This window comes from Myotis davidii, unplaced genomic scaffold (assembly GCF_000327345.1).
Source record: "Myotis davidii unplaced genomic scaffold, ASM32734v1 scaffold550, whole genome shotgun sequence".
In the NCBI taxonomy this organism is placed as follows: domain Eukaryota; kingdom Metazoa; phylum Chordata; class Mammalia; order Chiroptera; family Vespertilionidae; genus Myotis; species Myotis davidii.
In genome coordinates this window covers 135,734-144,438 of record NW_006282082.1, presented here as the reverse complement: position 1 = coordinate 144,438, position 8,705 = coordinate 135,734, and the positions used below count along the sequence as shown (strand labels likewise).

The window sequence follows — 8,705 nt, the reverse complement described above, 5'->3', positions numbered from 1 at the left end:
GCCCACCCGCCCTCTAGATCCCCAAGGATGTATTAATTCCTCTTAATTCTTTTTTTTTAATATTTTATTTATTGATTTTTTACAGAGAGGAAGGGAGAAGGATAGAGAGCTAGAAACATCGATGAGAGAGAAACATCGATCAGCCGCCTCCTGCCTACCCCCTACTGGGGATGTGCCCGCAACCAAGGTACATGCCCTTGACCGGAATCGAACCTGGGACCCTTCAGTCCGCAGGCCGAGGCTCTATCCACTGAGCCAAATGGGTTAGGGCTAATTCCTCTTAATTCACAATAAAATCTTACCATCACATTTAAACTTCTCCACGCATGTGCGTTTGGAATTCTTTCCTCATGCCACTGCAAAAGGACCAGTCATACACACCAGCAACAGGTGGGACACTACTTCTAACTTTTGCTTTCTTTTGTATTCTTTTATGGTTCATTAAGTTGCTATTTATCTACAATACAATTCACCAATTTTAACTGCATAACTGGTAAATTTTGGTAATTGTATGCAATGTAACTAGCATGGTGATTAAGCTAAAAAATTTCTCCTTCACCCTAAGAAGTTTCAGGTGATCTTTTCACTTCTACATCCAATTCAGCTGCATTCCTCCCCACCTCCACCCCAGGTATCCCTTGATTTGTTTTCTGTCACTATAGTTTTGCCTTTTATAATTTCATGTAGTATTTTATGGTGTGAATATATCATAAAATATTATTATCTATTCACCAACTGAGGTTCATTTGGGTAGCTTTCACTTTTGGGCTATATGAATAATGCTCCTTTGAACATTTATATATGGTTGTTGTGTGGACAAAACTTTTCATTTCCTTTGGTAAATGCCAAGGGGTGGAATTGCTGGGTAGTATGCTTAACTTTATAAGATGTTGCCATACTATTTTCCATTTCCAGTTTTTACACATATTTGCCAAAATTTAGCAGTTTCAGTCTTTTTAATTTTAGGCATTTTAGTTAAGTGGGTAAATATATGTCATTGGGGTTTTAATTTGTATTTTCAGATGATCAGTGACATTGATGATTTTTCCATGGGATTACTGGTCATTTATAATTTTCCTTTTTGAAATACCTATTAAATTATCTGCCTATGTTTTATTAGAATGTTTGCCTTATTTCTGACTTTTTAATAACTATTACTATTTCATTGTTTATAATCAGTCTCCATTTGGTGGACACTGAAGCTGTTTCAGGTTGTTTTTAGAATTATAAACAGGATTTTAATTACTGAATTATTTTTTTTCTTTTTATGAGTTTTTTTTTCTTTTTTAAATATTAAACTTATTTGAAAAGACAAGGGGCCAACCTCACCAGGCAGCTTGGCTGGCATAGCAGGTGTAAGCTACAGAGCTTAAATTCATCTACTAAAAAAATAATAAAAACAAAATTTAAAAGGGCACCTTCAACAGAACACAAAACTTCCAGCAGGCACATGAGCTTGCAGTGAAAGCTTCAGACAAAAAAGTAACACAAAGCTAAAATCAGCTCCTAGGCATTACCGGTGTAAGTTAAACCGCACTTTTTCTCCAGGTGCCGCAAAGGAGATAGTTTCTCTGCAGGTGAGGACAGGAGGGCGCTACCAAAACCAGGTGGGCAGGCAGGCAGGGGCTTGGTTGGTTTTCCGAATAGCCTGGGGCAGTGGTGGAGCCTAGCCCTCTATGAGATTTATGGCTCATCTTTTACCAGCGTGGGTGGAGGCTGCGCAGGAGCTGTCTCTAGCGCAGGAACCTGGGATTGCAGGGCCTGCAGGCAGCGCTCTTGGTCTCCTAGGACAAGAGCAGCTGTGGAATGAATCTTCTGGGTCTCCTCAGTGACCAAGTAAAACACTTCATCAGGGACATGGATCCAGTTCATCCGCAGCTGCTTGACATGGGGAGGAGGTGCGCGGGGAAGGGCAGGGAGCCCCTGGGATCAGGAGCACTTTGACAGAGCACAACTTGCCCTGGAACAGGAGGTTCAGGCTTGGTCCCATGTGCCTGGTCTGTCCATGGCTCCACAAGCACCTACTGGGCATCAAGAGGCGCTTCTTCATGTCACCATCCACCCTGCTGTGCTGCTCATAGCTCCTCTTGCCCAGGATGGTGGGAAAGCCATTATTCACCACAGGGGCAACTTGGTGGAAGTCAGGCCACTGCGCACACTAGATACACTCTTCACCAGTCAGATTGGGGTGGGGGCGGGGAGGTGGGGCAGGGGTGGTTCTGCTTCAGGCTTTGCACGACTTTGGGCAGCCTGGCCATGCATCCAGCCTTGATGGCCAAGCTGTTGGTGGACAGGTAGGAATGACTGGAGGTGTGCCATGGGCACAGGATCCCTCAGCACAGGTGCTGGGAGAGCCACATGAGCTTGGAGGTATGCAGGTAGAAGGCCTGTTCATCTTCACAGGGCACTTGCCGCTCCTGTTGCTTGGGGCTGGGATGGCATGGGGTCTCATGGTAATGAGGTTTGGTCCTGGCCTCTTTCCATCTAACCAGGTTGGCATTTTCAAGTCACTGTATTTCTTCCCATATGTCCAATTAGATGTGCAGAGACAATGCTGCATGTTAGGGGGGCTCCAAAAATACCACTGGTAAGGTTGAGTGATGTGACAGCTCTGGCAGCCCCTGTGCCCTTCACCACACCCACCTTGATGTTGTTGACATTGATCTGGTTTGGATTTGGCTTGTTATAAAGGTTGCCCCAAAATTCATGCAAGAAGTAATTTTGATAGAAAACACAGGTTTATAATTAAAAAATTGTAATTTTTTTATTGATTCATAAAGTATACAGTAAAGGGTTATGTATGGAATAGAATATCGGGTAAATGGCCTCCTCAGCTTTGCTGACACATACGCACTCTTTTGTTGAAATTTTCCATGGACGTTTTGCATAAATGTGGCTGAATTTCATTGATACAGTGCTCAATTTCCTTCTTCAAGACATGGGTGGCTGTGGGCTTGTTGGCATAAACCTTAGACTTCAAAAAACCTCAAAGAAAAAAGTCCAACAGCGTTAAATCCCATGATCTGGGAGGCCAATTCTGATCATCAAAACAGGAAATTACACGACCAGGAAATGACTCATGCAGTAATTGAATTGTTTCTCGGGCTGTATGGCATGTAGCACCGTCTTGTTGAAACCACATGTCGTCCACATCCATATCTTGCAATTTAGGCACAAAAAACTGGATTATCATGTTGTGATAGCGAGCACCATTAACTGTTATTGACTGAGCAGCCGCATTTTCGAAGAAGAATGGTCTGATGATGCCTCCAGCCCCAAATCCGCACCAAACAGTGACACATTGTGGATGCATTTGTTTCTCAACAATCACTCGTGGACTTTCTGAACCCAAAATGGGACAATTTCAGCCCAAGAAACAATTCAATTACTGCATGAGTCATTTCCTGGTCATGTAATTTCCCGTTTTGGTGATCTGCAAAATTCAACCACATTTATGCAAAACAGTCATGGAAAATTTCAACAAAAGAGTGCATATGTGCTAGCAAAGCCATGGGGGCCATTTACCTGATATCCTATTCCATACATAAGCATATACTGTATACTTTATGAATCAATAAAAAATTTACAATTTTAAATTATAAACCTGTGTTTTCTATCAAAATTACTTCTTGCATGAATTTTGGGACACCCTTTAGTTGAGGATATAAACTTGCTTTAATGCAGTCTCATCTTCAGCTGCTTTCAAATGCTTCTGCTGCACATATCTTTTGGCAGTCTTCCACATGCAGTAGTACTGTATGATGCTGGTGAGTGACTTCCTAGGTAAAAAGTCTTGGTGCGCCGAAACCAGTTTGGCTCAGTGGATAGAGCGTCGGCCTGCGGACTGAAAGGTCCCAGGTTCGATTCCGGTCAAGGGCATGTACCTGGGTTGCGGGCACATCCCCAGTGGGAGATGTGCAGGAGGCAGCTTATCGATGTTTCTCTCTCATCGATGTTTCTAGCTCTCTTTCTCTCTCCCTTCCTCTCTGTAAAAAATCAATAAAATATATTTAAAAAAAAAAGTCTTGGTGGATGTTCTTGAAATCTTTCCTGTATTTCTCCAGGGCCTCCTTGAAGATACTGGCCTCTGAGACCGACCACTCCTCCATTTTATCCCAGCAGAGCATGAGCCCACCCTGACACACCAGAGCTAAAGTGGCCTTGGAAAAGTCATACAAGTTCTTGTGCAGCATGTCCATGGGGTGGAACAGGGTGATGTCCTGGGAGGCAGTTGCAGCGCTCATGTGCAGGTTGGGCTGTCAGACGGAGCTGCTGCTGTAGTCAAGGGTCCGCTCAAAGTTGCCCAAGGAGTGGGCCACCACCAGCAACTGGTCAATCTGCTTGTCTATGACTGAGCTGTGTGTCTCCCACACCTTAGTATCAAATTTGGACTGATCATGACTGTACTCCTCTCCTTCCAGGTGGGTGATGTCAGCCAGGTACTGGTTTCCCATAGGAATCTCCCGTTTGTCGGCCAGCAGCATCTTCTGCTGTGGGTCTTAGATGAGATAGTAGAAGAAGTTGTTCCACTCCAGATAGGACTTGAGCAACTGAGTCTCACTGAACAGAGAGAGTGATGCTGCTCTCTCTTCTGATGTGGGTGTCAAGCAGTGACTCCAGCTCTTTTGAAAGGAACTGCTCCCAGTCCTGCACCTGGTACTTAAACTTCATGGGAAAGCATCTCTAGTTCTTTATCTCCTCCTTGATTTCCCCTTCCTCGCTATCATTGACCCCTGGTCCAGTTTTGTAGCAGATGGACAGGTTGGCAAGCTTGTCGGATAGGGTGGCCAGAGCAATGAGGGTGCTGGAGATGGCCCCCAGTAGAAGCAAATCACCTTGGCCTCCATCTTCCCATAGGTCCTTGTGGAGCTCCTCAATTCTCTGGATTGGGTAAAGGTTTCTGGAAGAATTCTAGAAATAGACGTAGTCTCCAACCCTGTACATGTTGGGGGGCCATGTCTGGCAGCTGTTGGCCGGGGTGGCAGGCCAGAGCATGGTGGGCAGGCTGTTTAAAGGGCGGTGCTACAGGCACTACTATATATATCCTATATAATAAAGAGGCAATATGCAAATTGAACCTCATGCCATAACGTCATCACAAGATGGCTGCACACACAGCAGGAGTGGGGCAGCGGAGTCAGAAATGGCAGCCGCTCTGTGCAGCTTCCGCCAGGTTTCCTGTGGTCCCATGGGGGCACAGGGGTCCCGACATCTGCTTTGTGCGGCTTCTTCCAGGGTCTCCACAGCCCCACGCATGGGGGTCCCTGTGTCCACTTTGTGCAGCTTCTGCTGGGGTTTCCATGACCCCATGTTCACACCATAAGGGTGGGGCTCGGTGGCCGCTCTGCACAGCCCAGAGGTGGGGCATTGGGGTGGCACTCTAAGACTTGGGGCCATCCCACAGTGCGCTGGCCATGTGGGGCAGGACTGGCAAGACTCCAGGACTCAGGGAGGGGCCATGGCACGGGGGGGGGGTTTTGGGGGGGGGGGGGGGAGGTTTTCCAGGTCTTGCACTATCTCATGCAATATATATATATTTCGACAGAGAGAGATTAAATGTTGATGGATGCATAATCTTTCATTGTATGGACATAGTACTATTTATTTAACCATTTCATTTTTTATAGATATTTGGATTGTTTCTCCTTTTTCATTACTACAAACAATGCTGGAATAAGCATTCTTTTTTGTATATATTTTCACACTTATCTGAATATTTTATTATGATAAATGCCTTTTGATATATACTTCCAAACTTCCTTGAGCAAATATTATACTAATGTGTTTTAATTTTTTATTGCAGAAAAATTTAATATATACAAAATTAGATAGAGTAATATTACCTCCTTACCCCATGTATCTATCTTTGAGTTGTAACAATTATGTACACACTGGCAATCTTGTTTCACAAATTCAGTCTTGTTTCAACATTACCCACTTTTTAAAAAATATTTTATTTTATTTATTTTAAACAGAGAGGAAGGTATAAGGATAACAAGACAGAAACATTGATGAGAGAGAAACATTGATCATCTGCCTCCTGCACGCCTCCCACTGTGGATCGAGTGGCTGCTAGTTTTGAATTTCTTCTAATTGTGTGGCTAAATGACTTTCAGATACCTTCTTTGCTGGCTCTTGGCTGCTCAGAGCCCCCTATTTTTGTTGTTGTTAATTCTCACCTGAGAATATTTTTTCCATTGATTTTTAGAGAGATTGGAAAGGGAAGGGGAGAGAAACATCGATGTGAGAGAGACACATTGGTTGGTTGCCTCACTTGCTCTGACCAGGCCAGAGCTCAAACCTGCAACCCAGGTACATGCCCTTGACTGGGAATTGCAGTCGGGACCCTTCAGTGCATGGGCCCATGATCTAACCACTGAACAATACCACTCAGGGTCCAGGGCCCATTTTAAAGCCTCAAATGTTCAAATCAGAACACCTTGGTCCTGACTTCATTTACCCAAGCAAAATTTACCTAATCAACCACTTCTGGTTTCCTCAGAGTCCATTAGAACATTTCACTAAATGACAGTGGTAGGACTGGGTTAATTAGGTAAATTCGTTTCTGCTATAGTGTTATGAGTTGGTGGGTTTTTCCCACTTCATTATCAAAGAAGATAATTAATTGCTCAACCAAACTAAAATGTAATTAGAAAAGTACATCTAATAGTGAAAATTTAAGGCAATTGTGTTAGTCTGATGAAGGTGTTTTTATAGCTTTCATTGCTTCTTCAATCATACTACATAGCCCTTGTTTTAAAAATGGTTCTGTTCAACTACTTAGTATCCTTCATTGCTAGTCCAGTCTTTTAGCCTATGACTCCAGCATAATCGTAGTAGGTGAGTTTATACTCTGCTATACACAAGGGAAGCCGTCTGAAGTTGTTCTTACTATTGCAAAAATAACTCTTTATATGTCTACATGGATCTACAGAGGGTATTAAATAAATGACAGGGTGGAATCTTGACTGGGTTTGAATATTAATATGCAACCGAATCACTTCTTTTCTAGAAATGCTTGAATATTATGCAAAAATATTCTGGTTTTCCTTTTGAGAAAATACAATACTTTAGTAAAAGCCACACTTTACATTTCCATAGTGCTTGACAGCAAAAAGTACTTTCCTAAGCATTATTTAATTTGAAGTTCACAATAGGGACTATGAGTTACACAAAGAAGAAACTCTCATTCCAATGTCACAAGGGATTTTTCAAGTTCACCCAGTCATTTAGAGACAGAACCTATATCCTCAGTCCATTCAGTGCAATTCAACTTGTAAGTGTCAAGCAAATGCAAGATCAATTGCAACCTGACATTTCACAAGTGAGGATCTTTGATTTAATTTCCTCTTCCTTTCCTACTCTCCAAGGAAGTCAGTTCCTGGTAAGAGTAATGACAGATTTTTTCCCCCATTGTATTTATTGAATGAAAGTCAACTAGTGATCTGAATTTTTTATACTATGCAATATAAATTTTGGAAATTATTGATTTGCCTTTGTCCTTATTCTAGTGTAGATTCTTCATTAGTCTGAGCTCTCCAAAAAGTTACCTGAAAGTAGAGGCAGTTCAAGAAATATTATATGAAGTGTTCCTTTATTCCACATATATTTTTGAGAATCTTCTGTTAGGAAAAAAATAAAGCAGAATAATGGTGAGAACAGGATTATTTTGGATGGGATGGTTTGAGATGGCCTCTTGAAAAAGGTGATATTTAACCTCAACTCTGATAAAAAGTCGGGAGAGCATTCCAGGCAGATGGAATACCCAGCACAAAGACGCGGAGGCAGAGATCAGTTTGATGTGTTCATGAAACAGGACAGTGTGACTGTGGTGTAGTGGACAAGGGGGAGAAAAGTAGGATATAAAGTGGGGAAAGTAAGTGGTGGAGAGATTACAGAGGGATGCATTTCGACCATATTTTAAGTGCAATAATAAGTCATCACGTCATTTTACAGGAGGGGTGATTTTGGATGAAAATATTATATGGAAACTATTTGTCTTAAGTGAAAATACTCTTGCGAATCCTTGTGGAGTTATTTAGAGCTAATGATGTAGAATGTGGTGTCTCCATAAATTTGCCTACTTGACCCTAATAACCTACTTCTCTACCACCATCCATAATGGTGAATCTAGTGTAGTTTTCTTTGTAAATGGGGTATTTTTTTGTAGCCTTTTGAAATGTCTAGGTTCAGTCTGGTGAGTTTTTCATCATTATATTTTTCTCCTGAAAGCACAGTGAATCTATATAATTGGAGGAAGGGGGAGTGTATTCATTGAGGGGTGGGAAAAGTATGTTAGATGCTCCTTTATTCTTTGGTTCTATAATTTAAAGTCTCAATAATGTCATATAATTTTGGGAAAAACAGAAATATATCTTTGTGAAATAACTCTGTAAAAACATTTTTTTTCTAGGCTATGGGATACAACTGCCTATATAACATAATAGCAATTCCAAACCACATTGCTTAGTTTCCATTAAACCTGCACCTTAACTTTAAATTTCACTAGTTCATAAGCTCTTTTTGCCAAAAGGATGAAAGTGTCTAAATATCAGTTATAAAGGACAAAATGTTTCTTTGACTATCTTGAGATAAAAAGGTAGCCTTTTCTATCATAAAGGCAACATTTTTCCTTTCACATTCTTTAAAGATTTGCTTTGTAGACCATTAAACCTTTTTCCCCTGGAACCTAATGCCTGCCATGT

At 41.8% G+C, this 8,705-nt stretch overlaps 1 pseudogene; it reads right to left on the bottom strand.

The window, feature by feature from the left end:
• Window positions 1–1,733: 1,733 nt before the first annotated feature.
• LOC102767421 lies at window positions 1,734–4,944 on the bottom strand (annotated as a pseudogene).
• Window positions 4,945–8,705: the final 3,761 nt, after the last annotated feature.